Source organism: Mesoplodon mirus, assembly GCF_964341445.2.
Source record: "Mesoplodon mirus genome assembly, chromosome: 11".
Lineage (NCBI taxonomy): Eukaryota > Metazoa > Chordata > Mammalia > Artiodactyla > Ziphiidae > Mesoplodon > Mesoplodon mirus.
Genome location: NC_138987.1, coordinates 57,544,389 through 57,558,463, shown reverse-complemented (window position 1 = coordinate 57,558,463; position 14,075 = coordinate 57,544,389). Strand labels below are relative to the sequence as shown.

At 38.7% G+C, this 14,075-nt stretch overlaps 1 pseudogene across 1 annotated transcript; it reads right to left on the bottom strand.

Annotated features, from left to right (window-relative positions):
* Positions 1 to 10,602: 10,602 nt before the first annotated feature.
* LOC309812318 (high mobility group protein B1-like) lies at positions 10,603 to 11,268 on the bottom strand (annotated as a pseudogene). Its single transcript has one exon. The product of its transcript is annotated as a high mobility group protein B1-like (transcript).
* Positions 11,269 to 14,075: the final 2,807 nt, after the last annotated feature.

Here is a 14,075-nt window from a genome sequence, read left to right as displayed (position 1 = left end):
CGGGTTCAAATTCAATCATCAGCACGGCTTAACTACCATCTTTCAAACCTCACATCTGATCCATCGCCAAATCCAGAATCTAACCTCTCTCACCACAGCTACCTCTGGTCCAAGTCACCATTTTCTTTCACCTGACTTGTTTCAATCGCCTCTTGGCTGAGCTCCCTGTTTCTCCCCTGGCCCTTCTTCAGTCTCTTCTCAACTTAACATCCAGAAGGATCCTTTTAAATAGAAGTTAGGTCAAGTTACTCCTCTCAGAACCTTCTAGCAGCTGTAAAAGCCAAAACCTGTATTATGAATTACAAGCCCTCCCAGGATTGGCCCTTGTTAATTCTCTGACTTCATATCCTTCTATCTGTACTCACACCACAGCACTCACTGGCCTCACCCATTACTCAGACACAGCAGGCACAGTCCCATCTCAGGGCTTTTGCACTTGCTGATCCTTCTGCCTGGATCATCCTTCTTCTCTCTTCCTCCAGACAGCTACAGGGTGCTCCCTATTCCCTTTAGATATAAACCCAGGTATCTCCTTCTCAGTGACGCCTTCGTTGGTCATCCTATCCAAAATTTCAACCCCACCCCCAATACTTCCTATTCCCCTTCCTGCTTTATCTTTCTCCTTAGCAAATACTATTATCTAACATACTGTCTATTTTATTTACTTATCTTTTTTATTGTCTGACTCTCCCACTAGAACAGAAACTCTGGGAAGGCAGGGATTTTATGTCTGCTTTATTCACTGCTTTATCCTCAGTACCTAGAAGAGGGTCTATCAGGCACTCAAAATAAATGTATTGAATGAATGACAGAAGGAAAACTGAAATGGGAAAAAATATATGGTGTTCACACAGGGTTAGATGAATAGAGCAATGGAACAGAATGGAAATCCCGGAAACAGACCCCCACTTATATGAACTCTTGATGTACGACCATAGGTGACATTGCAGATCAGTGGGGAAATGACAGACTTTTCAACAAATGGTGCTGAAATTGGGTAACCAGATGGAAAATAATGAAATCAGACTTCTACTTCCATGTGAAATAAATATCTAAATGTGAAAGCCAGAACTATAAAAGCTTTGAATATAATACTGGAGAATAACTTTATGATCTCAGGGAAGAGAAGGATTTCTTAAACCAGACACAAAAAGCACCACCTGTAAAGGAAAAGATAAATCCAGTCCTGATCAAATTGCGTCTTTATTTTCCAAAAGATTCCATAAAGAAAGTACAAAGACAAGGTGTGGGGTAAGGAAAATATTTGAAAAACATATAACTGACACAGGCCTAAGATTAAGATCTCCTGCAATCAAACCACCATTAGAAACTAGTCAAAGACTTAAAAGACTTAAATTAAGTGCTTCACACAAAGAGAAATCTAAATGGTCAATAAACATATAAAGAGGTGTTCAACCTTATTGATGATGAAAATTTCAAATTAAAACCACAATGAAATGCCTATCAGAATGACAAAAAATTCAAAGTCTGACAATGTCAAATGTTGGCTTAGATGAGGGACAAGGGGACCTTTCATATACCACTAATGCGTGCACTGTGCAAGACAGAATGGAATTATCCAGTCAAATTAAAGACAGGCACATGCCATATCCTAGCAATTTCACTCTTCAGGTGTGTAACTTAGAGAAACTCATGCTCATCTGCACCAGGGTACATGGGGGGAAATGTTCATAAAAGCGATGTTTACCATGGTCAAATGTCCTTCAACACTAGAATGAATAAGTTAAATGCAGTATAGTCACAGAAAGGACTGCTCTACAGCAATGAAAATGAACTAACTAGCCCTACATGAAACAACATGGATGGCTCTCACAAACATCGTTTTGGACACAGAAGCAAGACACAAAGAAATAGAGCTGATTACTCCCTTTATATAAAGTTCAAAAAGAGATCAACTACATTACATAATTCAGGGATCAGACATAGGAGGCAAAACTATAAAGAAAAGCAAGGAAATCATTATCACCAAAGTCAGGATAGTGATTGCCTCTGTAGGGGAAGAAAGGAAATTATAATCAGGAAGGGCCAATTGGATGGCTTCTTGGGGGTCAGCAATGGTCTGTTTCTTGACTTGGGTGGCATCTTACAGGTCTTCATTTTCTGATTTTTCTTGAAAATGTACTCTCTATTTTATGCCCTCTGCTGTATGTATGATGCATCTCATAATAAAATTTTTAAAAGGAGAAAAAGAAGAGGAAAGCTGGCAGATGTTAACACTAGAGTAAAAAGTTAAAATGTCTAAGAAAATATAGTTCTGTCAAGAAAATGGAAATATTGGATCTATTAAAGAGTGAAATGTCACATATGCCTGTGGCATAGCTTTGTGATGTGGATGATCCTACCATAGGTACTAGGTAAAAATAAGAAAGATCAATTTGTGAAACTGTTTCAGCGAGTATTCCAGCCAGTGTACCAAGGTATGCGTATCAGGTGAGATAAATTAGTAAGAGTCTGAAAGAGTCATTTAAATTTTTCAGTTATACTTTGAGAGGAAAATTTTATACTAGAGTGGTGGATTAATGAAGTTGATACAAACTGCAATAACAGATATACACTGTAATCTCACTGGCTAAACACAATAGAATTTCATTTCTCATATGCAGCCTGATGGGTGATGGGTGGCAGGGGGGAAGGGGATTAAAGTAGCTTTGCTGTACACAGTCATTCAGGAACTTCCTGGATGTCAATACCCACAGGAAGTTTTATGGTTACATCACTTCTGCCCACATTCCATTGGCCAGAATTTAATCACATGGTCCCACATGCAAGGAATGCTGGAAACAAAGTCCTTTGCTAGAAGCCACTTCTCAGCAATAACTCTATATCCTGCAAGGGGAGCATGAGACTTTATTAAACAGCATGCCCTCACTGCCACCGTGGTATTCATTATTTTATAGTTTTTGAAGATTTCAGAATATATATTTTTGATGGTCAATGTTCCATTGTACATCAACTATAGCATTGTTATTATATGTTGTCTGAACTATGAACTTCATATTGATAAGAGCTGTCTATTATTTTAACAGGTAAAAATACACAGAAGTTTTAACCCCCCTTCCTATTTTACACAAAAGTCAGCATAGTGTACAAAATGTTCTGCCCCTTGCTTTTATACTTAACAGTATATATTGGAACACTTCCAATGTCTTTACATAAAGAGCCTCCTCATTTTTTGTTATAGCTACATAGTATTCTGCCATAAGGATGTTTTGTCATGTCTTTAACTAAGGACAGGTCCTATATCCCCAGTGTCTAATATAGCACCTGATACATAGGGAGACCACTTTATAAATGTTTGAGAAATGAATAGCTCTGCCCTCAAGAAGATGGTACTTAAATAAAACATATAAACCTAGGCATGAAAAAGGCCAAGAACATGATATATAACAGTATATATGATACATTAATATTAAACAAACAGATGTAATTTATTTTAAAAGGTAATTATTCAAGCAGTTAAGTGGAACATGATGTCTGAGATCCCATGTTCTGGAGTCAGACCACCTGAGCTGCGATCTGAGCTCTACCATTCACTAGGTGTATGACCTTGGGAAAATGATTTACTCTCAGTGTGCCTCCGTTTCCTCATCTTTAAATTGGACTAACTAAAGGGCATAATGCATATAGAAATTTTGTACAGTTCCCAGCACATCCCCAGCACTGAGTACTCAGGTTACATATCATCGTGAGATGGGGCTAACAAAGGCAGCCTTATGGAGGTGTGTTTTGACGGGGAGAGGGGAGGGTGATACAGATAATATGAAGGTCTCAACAGGAAGGAGTGTCGGGAACAAAGGTGTAGAGGTGGGATCCCTATGGACTCTGTGGGAAATGTCAGCAGATTTGTATCTGGGGCACAGAAAACCTAAGGAGTAATGAAAAAATGAGACTGGTAAGATGTAGACTTTGATAGCAAATTAAAGTTTGTGATTAATACCACTGTAAGTCAGAGAGATGACATAGCAAGGATCTCTGTTTCAGGAAGATAATTTTAACAAGCAGTGTTCAGGATAGATCACACGAGAGAAAGACCAGAGAAAGAGGAAAAAATTAATATTGTGCAGTGATCATTTTGTAATGTACAGAAATATGGAATCACTATGTTGTGTACCTGGAACTAACATAACGTTATAGATCAATTATCCTTCAATTTAAAAAAATCAGTATACCTCCTGACTAGCCAAGTGCATTAACTGAAAAAAAATTAATATTGTGCTCCTATTTTGTGTTGATTTTGGCACTTCACAAACTTGATCTCATTCTGACCTCACTCAACTCTATGATGGTGGTATTATTAGCCCTGCTGTAGAAATAACCAGGCTTGAAGAGGCTGGATATATTACCCATGGTTGGAGAACGAGGAACCAGTAAAGTTAAATAAAAACCTGAACTTGTCTGACTCCAAAGCAGAGGTGTGCCGGAGCTGACACATACAGCCTTGTAAGAGCTGATAGTCAAAGCTTCAGGAATTTTATGAGCATTTTTTAAGCACAGCCATTATTAAAAATTAAGTGATGCAAACTTACAATAAATAAATTATATTTAAAACAAGAGAATAAATATTCAAAATTAATTACTTCCTAGTTATTATCACTACTTTTGATTAGCGTCTACACTCTTAAGATTCTTTACATCTCTTAGAGCTATAGGGTGGAAATACTAAATAATATTGTGTTACTTTGCATCTCTTCCTAACTCCACATTCAGTAAGATCACTTTGATAACTTGAAATTGACCACGTTGGGAATATTGACAACATAGCAATTGGCACATATTACAATTCAGGGCTTCAGTTATCATTTTGCTGATTGTCTAGACTTAAGAAGGTGGGGAAATGTTCGAAATGTAGGCTAAACTTGAAAGTGTGTTGTGTCTACAGCTGTTACATTCTTCATAACACAAAAACACTGAGGGAAGATTCTTTAAGTATTAGAAGACTGTTATCTGATTCAGCAAGGAAATCACTCATGTCATTGACAAACCAGTGAAGTTCCAACATATGTCTTTGTTGTTCACTTTGCTCTTATTCATTAACGTAAACAAAAGTACCAACCAACGTTCATGTCATAACTGTACTCATTTGTCAACTGCAACCGTAGGCTGGCTATGGGTACAGAGTTAGGGAAAAATCAACAAAAGTGTTCTGTGGGAATCAATTGGCTATATGGTAATTTACAACAAAGAGTAGTATATTTAATAATATTTTTAAACTGTGTGCTACATATCCTTTATATCAGTAAAATTTATAATAAACCTATATATGCACATTTTTCTAGAAAACCAGTTGCTAAACATTTATCAGCACTCCAGTGCTCTAAGTTATCATATCACCTTGCCTCCCAAGGAGAGAAGGAGATCAGCCATGCTTTTCTACATCAAGTTAATGAATACCAGCCTCCACCAAACATAGTACATTTATTTTAGGCAAACTATGTTATTTTCTCTTAACCTTTTCCCTGATTTTCTTCTAGATCCTTGAAATACATCACTTCTTATTTTCAGCCCAAATTATGCAAGTATGTAAGACTTCCTCTAATTCTGTAAATAGTAATTTTCTGACTCTGCCTTTTCCTTCAACACACTGATTCATCAGTTCTAAGATGCACATTTTTTTTCACATTTTAACATCTCTGAAATCGAGAATCCTCTTATAGTCACTGTTGGCCAGGCAGCAGCTGTGTCACTGCTTCACATGTGTGAACTTGGCCATAGCTATTCTACTGGCATCACTGCAGATGAGCTTAGCTGATGTTTAAAATGTCCTTTAAAAGACTGCTCATTGAAATGAAAGGTTATTGTAGTCACAGAAAGGCAGAGAAATACAGCAACAGGGGCACATTGGTAGTAATAAAGCAAACATTTCACTTTGGAGGAATGGCCAAAATTCTAATTCTCCTGTAAAGACCAACCAAGAGCTTTACAGGACCGAAGAAAGGAAGAGGCCCACAACAAGATGAAGTTGTGTTCCATTTTGTACCTGACATACATATATGCAAAAGCAATGTCAATCATAATATCACCAAGCAAATAAGGCAAATAAAGGGAGGAAAAAATAGCCAAATCTTTTGGAATAAATCAAAGAAATCTCAAAGCAATAAGAAGTTGATATGACCAATTCATGTGTCACCCAGGACTATTGTTAAGGTATGGTTTCACATTTAATTAGCAGCATTTTCCCTATAAATGATTTATTAAACTAATGGTCAATGGTATTTGAGATTTGCTGAAATCTGACTACTAGTTTTATCTTCCTCTTCCATCTACCAATTTGTATCAAATATCAAACATTGCTTTGCATGTATATCAAATATCTTATGTTTTGGTGTTTCACTGGAGAAATGTAACAGCTATTGATACTTTGAAACCAAAAGAAGACCACCTCCACATAGGCTCTGTCCTAACTCTGTCATGCCTCTCTTTCAGTCTTCCTTCCTTTAGAATATAACATAGCAACCAACTTCTTTTCTTTTTTTTTAAATAAATTTATTTATTTACTTATTTTTATTTTTGGCTGCATTGGGTCTTCGTTGCTGCGCTCGGGCTTTCTCTGGCTGTGGCAAGCAGGGGCTACTCTTCGCTGCAGTGCGTGGGCTTCTCATTGTGGTGGCTTCTCTTGTTGTGGAGCGTGGGCTTCAGTAGCTGTGGCTCGCGGGCTCTAGAGCGCAGGCTCAGTAGTTGTGGTGCACGGGCTTAGTTGCTCCGCGGCATGTGGGATCTTCCCGGACCAGGGCTCGAACCCGTGTTCCCTGCATTGGCAGGCAGATTCCTAACCACTGTGCCACCAGGGAAGTCCCCCAACTTCTTTTTTAAAATAACTTTTAGATTGATATATAATACACATACAAAAAATGCAAACATTATGAATGTACAGTTCAAAGAATTACTACAAGGTGACCACCACGCAAGTTAAGAAATAGAACATTAATAGTACCTCAGAAACCCTCTGCAGGTCCCCCCCCCCACAGTTACTAACTCTACTCTCCTCCCCAGAGAGAACCTTCTAACACCATAGATTTGTTTTGCCCATTTTTAAATGTTATATACATAGAATGAGATAGTTTATATTATTTTACTTTTGATCTCTTTCACTCAATAACGTTTCTGAGATTTATCAAAGTTATTGTATATAGTTTAGCTCACTTGTTTTCATGGCTGTATGCTATTTTCTTGCATGAATATACCATGATACCTTTATCTATTCTACTGCTGATAGACATTTTGATTGTGCTCATTTTAGGGCTATTTTGGGGGGCAGTTACCTTTTTTAAGATTGAAATATATTTGACATATACCATTGCACAAATTCAAGGTGTACATCATGTTAATTTGATACATTTATATACTGTAATATGATTGCCATTGTAAGATAATTAGCATCTCTATCCCATATAGGATGATCCTTAAGACCCATAAAGTTCTGGTCTCTTAGCAAGTTTGATGATTACAATACAATATTGTTGTCTATTGGGCTATTTTGAGTAGTGCTGCTATAAACATTCTCAAATCTCTCTTTTCATGCATGTACGAATGCATTTCTGTTAGATATACATCTAGGAGTGGACTTAATGGATCAGAGGGTATATGTATGTTCAATTTTAGTAGATACTCCCAAATGCCTTTGATTTATGACAAAGCTATCACTGTAGCACAATAAGAAAAAGGATGATTTTTAAAACAGTTGAATTTGTCCTTACCTCATACCATTCACAAAACCCAATTCCATGTGAATTTCAAATCTAAATGTGAATAAAAGAATGCTAAAGCGTCTATCAGATAATTTCTGAGTATAGAAAATATTTGAAAAAACACTTCCCTTTTTAAAGGTGCGTGAATAATGCCTTTGGCCATGTGACCATCAATGTAACAAACACCTTTAGCCTGATTCTCACACTGAGTAAACTTCAGGATTGAAAAGGGAGAGTCAATGCTTTTCAAAAATACCTATAACCCTACCCTTAAGAGACTTTGGGGTATTTTAATTGCTCTCTCCTCTTCCTCAATGTGAAAATATTTACCTTGCCTTACACTTTTTCCTTCCCCTACATTCTTTGAATTGGATTCCTTTTCCCACCATTTCCTAGCACCAGCAGATGCTAGATGCTTCAAGGGAGACCCCAGATGGCACTCCCATCACCACGGCCACCCCCATCAGGGGAAGAGGTTTATTCCTTGTTCTTGTCATAGTTGGATAGCATCCAGGGCTGGTACAGTGGCTCATAGAAGGGCAACCAGACACCCAGGAGTTTCCTTCTATCTTGTTGCTCTGCCATCTCTATGATGCTTCCTGGTCCTCATGTTCCAAGATGGGGTACCACAACATCTACTTTGTGAGCAGTAGAATGGGGGAGGGGGAAGGGAAAGACCTGCCCTCTCTTTAATAAGGGTACAATGTGGAAATCACACAAGTTACTTCTTCTCATAACAGCCTATAAGCCAGAACTTTGTCATATGGCCACACCGAACTGCAAGGAAGAATAAAAAGTTATCTTATTTCTGGAACACCATGAGCCCCAGCTTAGAGGAAGGGGAGATCTAACGTTAGAGAACAGCTAGCCTCCCTGCCACCCCGTCTTTGGAGGCTCAGCTGAAATGTGAACACTTTTACTGGGCCCCCCTGATGTCCAGTATCCAGAAGCACTGAGTCCCAGCCAGCTCTATCTCTTAGGAACAACGGTCTTCTGGGCATACTCAGAATCCTTTGCACCTCTTGGATTCTCTCATCCCTTCTGTCCACATTTCTTATCCCCCTACCAAATGGGAAGCTCCTTGAGGGCAGGATCCATGTCGGATTCAATTTTCATTTTCCATGCCAAGAACCAATTCTTATGTTGAAACTGGTTCAAGTACTTATCCTGCCTTTCTAAGGGAACTATAAATAGGGATAACCAAACAGGTAAGGAGAAGCTTCTCTTTGTAGAAATATTCCAGCTAATACATAAAGAAGAAATGATAGAATTAAAATATCACCACGTTGTATCCCCTAAAGAACTAATAATGGATTGAACATTACTAGTGACATCTCAAAAGAAGAGACAACCATACATTTTTTTAAAACCTCTACAGTTATTAGTTTATTAGCATCATCCAGGACTCAGATGTTCAGTATTCCTCCTGAAATTACATAAACAAATGCAAATGGAAAGAATCCAAGTCCACATTATATAACAAAACATCACTCCATCACAAAAGCATGTAAAATTACAAGAACGCTATTTTAAAACACTGGCACTTTAAGAGAATGATAGTCTCAAAAACCACAAAATTGCCAAAGTGTTCCCTAAACTGCTAAGCAGACAAACACATGACTCTAACGAATGAGCCTGAGTTTTGTAAAGAAAATTCAAATTCAAATAAATCAGATAATTCATACTGAGATCACAAAGCTTAAGTTTCTTCTTCCCTCATGTCTATTTGATTTATAAAGGGGCAGACCATAATATAGGAAAATACACCTGATTTAAAATGCAGTATACAATTTTAAAAGTTGGCCCAATTAATTAAAAGTACCTTTAATGGAAGGTCTCAAGTTTCCTAAACAATCCATATTTAGATAAATAGGAGAAGACATTTATAGCCAGCACTTTTTTTCTCAGAGCCTTTGCTGGGACTAATGTCAACAAAAAAATTTAATATGTTAGTCTTGTATTTTAAGCTCATGCTTTTGGGGATACATTCTCAGGTCTTTAACGTGGGAACTGCAAATATAGCTGCCATTCCATGGTAATGGGAGTTAAAGAGTGTAGAGTTCTCATGTAAAGATTAGAACATACTTTTCTATTAGTCCTTCAAGGACAGACTTTCAAATGTTTGATTCTAATAATCCAGTCCTGTGAGTAGATTGGTTACTCTCCACTTTGTAAATGTAACTGGGCTATGTGAAATCTGATATCAACTGATCAAGATCTGAGTTTCAGTTATGGATGAAAACTGTCTCAATTCAACTTTTATTACCCTCATCGTGAGTATGCAGGGTGTCTAGACAAAGTTAGCTTTTTATCAGCTAACTGTATGAAAGATAAACATTGTAATGATTAGTCTGATCCAAAATGGCAAAAGCAAGACTAGCTTCCCCTTAAGAAGAAAATTTTCAGACCTATGAAAATGACAACAATACTAATTTTAAAAAATTGTATTTACTTAGAAGCATTCAGAATGTCAACAAAACAGCTGCAACTTCTTTTCTTTTTTTTTTTTTGCAATTATGGAATGGTATTCACTTAACAGAACAATAATTATTTTGTATAAGCTGCATCAGAGACAACTGAAGATGAAAAAACTACCATCCCCATATATAACTAATTTGTGCTGTGCACCAACAAGAACCTGCTTTAAATTTCCATGCCAATTTACAATCCCCATACTGTACCAGGCAAAGTTACTGGCTATTGGAAATACCACCAGGACAGGGCTATCTAAAGACACATTCGGTAATGTGTTAACTATACAAAACAAGACACTCTACAGTTTAAAAACAAATCTTACACAGCCTTACATTTCAATATTTTTCTTTAAAAGGAGTGAGTTGTATACAGGGGGGTTAAATGCTTTATAGACAAGAAAAAAAACTGTGCTAGAACCGACTTATTCATCAACATCATCATCTTCTTCTTCTTCATCCTCTTCATTTTCCTCCTCTTCCTCCTCTTCCTTCTTCTCTTGCTTTTTTCAGCCTTGACGACTCCCTTTTTTGCTGCATCAGGCTTCCCTTAAACTCGGTATGCAGCAATATCCTTTTTGTACTTTTCCTTCAGCTTAGCAGCCTTCTACTGATAAGGCTGCTTGTCCTCTGCAGCAGTGTATTCCACATCTCTCCCAGTTTCTTTGCAGCATCACCAATGGATAGGCCAGGATGTTCTCCTTTGATTTTTGGATGATACTCATAAGAAAACAAGACAAAGGCCGAAGGAGGCCTCTTGGGTGCATTGGGATCCTTGAACTATTTTGTTTCCCCTTTAGGAGGGTTATACGTTTTCATTCCTCTTTCATAACGGGCCTTGTCTGCCTTTGACATGTCTTTGAATTTTCCTTTCTCTTTAGCGGACATGGTCTTCCACCTCTCTGAGCACTTCTTAGAAAACACTGAGAAGCTGACTGAAGCATCTGGATGCTTCTTCTTGTGCTCCTCCCAGCAAGTTTGCACAAAGAATGCATAGGATGACATTTTGCTTCTCGGCTTCTTAGGATCTCCTTTACCCATGTTTAATTATTTTTCCTCAGTGAGGCACAGGGGGGCCCAGTGCCCATCCGGCTCTCCCTTGCCCGGGTACTGTCTCTATGGACCTCAACGTACTGCAATGGCTGTGACAGCTGGAGCCAGACGCAGCCTCCTGATTCTCCCCACTCTGTCGACAATCATATATTTGTGTCTGTCTGAAAGAGTCTTGCAAAAGTAAATGTATAGGGACTTCCTGGTGGTGCAGTGGTTAAGAATCCGCTGCCAAAAGAGGGGACACGGGTTTGAGCCCTGGTCCGGGAAGATCCCATGTGCCGCAGAGCAACTAAGCCCGTGCGCCACAACTACCGAGCCTGCATTCTAAGGCCCCTGTGCCACAACTACTGAGCCCACGTGCCGCAACTACTGGAGCCTGTGCTCCGAAACAAGAGAAACCACCGCAGTAAGAAGCCCATGCACTGCAACGAAGAGTAGCCCCTGCTCACCGCAACTAGAGAAAGCCCGTGCGCAGCAACGAAGACCCAACACAGTCATAAATAAATAAATAAATAAATAAATTTTTAATAAATAAATAAATGTATAAAATCTGGGGACTTCCCTGGTGGTCCAATGGTTAAGACTTCACACCTCCACTGCATGGGGCTCGGGTTCCATCTCTGGTTGGGGAACTAAGATCCCACATGCTGTGTGATGCAGCCGAAAAAATAAAATAAAATAAAATCTGAATTTATTATTTATTTATTTATTTATTTATTTATTTATTTATGGCTGTGTTGGGTCTTTACTGCTGCACACAGGCTTTCTCTAGTTGTGGCGAGCAGGGCTACTCTTCGTTGCAGTGCGCAGGCTTCTCATTGTGGCGGCTTCTCTTGTTCTGGATCACGGGCTCTAGGTGTGTGGGCTTCAGTAGTTGCAGCACACAGGCTCAGTAGTTGTGGCACGTGAGCTCAGTAGTTGTGGCTCGCAGGCTCTAGAGCACAGGTTCATTAATTGTGGCGCACGGGCTTAGTTGCTCTGCAGCATGTGGGATCTTCCTGGACCAGGGCTTGAACCCGTGTCCCCTGAATTGGCAGGCAGATTCTTAACCACTGCACCACCAGGGAAGTCCCAAAATCTGAATTTCAAGAAGTACAGAGGATGGAGGAATATTTTAAATAATACCACGTGTGGGAAACTCTGTAGGACAGATGACCTGGTTTCTTCAATACTTAAGTTGAAAGGAAAAAAGAGAGAGAGAAAAGGGAGAAGCTATAGATTAAAAGAAACTTGAAAGGTGTGTCAATCAATTATAATATATGGACTTTATTTGGATCTTGATTTGAGCAAACTGTAAAAACAACCAAACATGCAAACCTGAAATGAGTGAATGTTTGATATGAAGCAATTATTGTTAATTTTTAAGGTGTGATAATGTTATTATGGTTATGTCCTTACAGTTAGGAGTTCTTATCTTTTGGAGATTTATGTTGACATATCTACAAATGAAATGACGTAAAGCCATGGGGGAGGGTAGTATGTGGTGTATAGATGAAAAAAAATGGAAATGAGTTGATAGTTGTAGTTGGGTGATGGGTCCATGGAGTTTCATTATATATTTTCTCTACTTTTATATTTGTTTGAAATGCTCCATAATATGTTCTTAATATGAAAAATTGCCTCCTCCATGGTGCCTAGACCAGCATTTACACATAGTAGGTACTCAGTGAAAAATATGTATTGAATGAAGGAATTGTCAGACAGTATCAGCCTTAGCAGAAGGGGCCATCTGGGCTCCAACACACATTTTCAGTACTGGTATTCACTCAACAACTTTCATACAGTGACTGCTCACTGCCTTCTGAGAATTCCCATCAAGCCCCTGTTGTATGACAGGAATAGACAGCTGATCAGGGCCGAATGCACCTGGGTTAGCAACCAAGTCACAGGCAGGTGGGCCAATCAGATTCTCTTTCAAGGACTTGAAATAAGATGCTAAGACCTGGTCAGACAAGAAGGGGCCCTACAAATGAAAGGTTTTGTAGGGTGGGGGTCAAGAGTGTGCACCATACCCTTTTGCATGAAAAGAAGTTCGACTTCACTCACTATAAGAGACAAACAAATTGAAACTACACTGAGATACCATTCCTTACTCATCATATTGGCAAAAATTCAGAAGCTTAACAACATACGTGGTTGGCAAGGTGGCAATGATACAGACACTCTCATACATTGCTGGTAATAATACAAACTAGTACAGCCCAATGGAGAGGAAGTTGGTAATATGTAAATGTGTCTTTTGAGCCAGCAATCCCGTTTCTAAGAATTTAAGTTCAAAAGACACCTCCAACAACACAAAACTACACAGGCACAGGGTATTATGGGTAACTTGTAACCGCAGAATACTGGAAACCACTTAAATGCCCCAAAGCAGTAAATTGGTTGAATAAACTACAGTACAAACAATGGCGTACTATGCAGCTGAAAAAACAGTGGAGATAATCTCTGTGAACTGAATTGGAGCGAGTTCCTGGATTTATTGTTAAGCAAAAAAAAGCAAAATGCAAAAAAGCATATGCAGAATGCTACTTTTGTGTAAGAAAATAAACACATATCTGCTGATTTTTACAAAAAGATACAGGCAGAATAAACTAGAAACCAGTGAGATGGTTTATCTACAAGGAGTGGAGGATGGTCAGGTAGAGGCAGCGATAGGCAGGTAAACCAATTATCTGGAAAAAATAAAACAAAACCCTGCAAAAGCCTTGGCTTGTAAATTTGCCACTTTCCTTGGTGTAAATACTCCCAATGTGGTCAATTTCAAGCTGCCTGCAGAGATGCACAGAATTGGCTCTTGCAAGCAAGTACAAGCTGGCTCCAGCAGAACACTGAGTAGAAGGGGTAG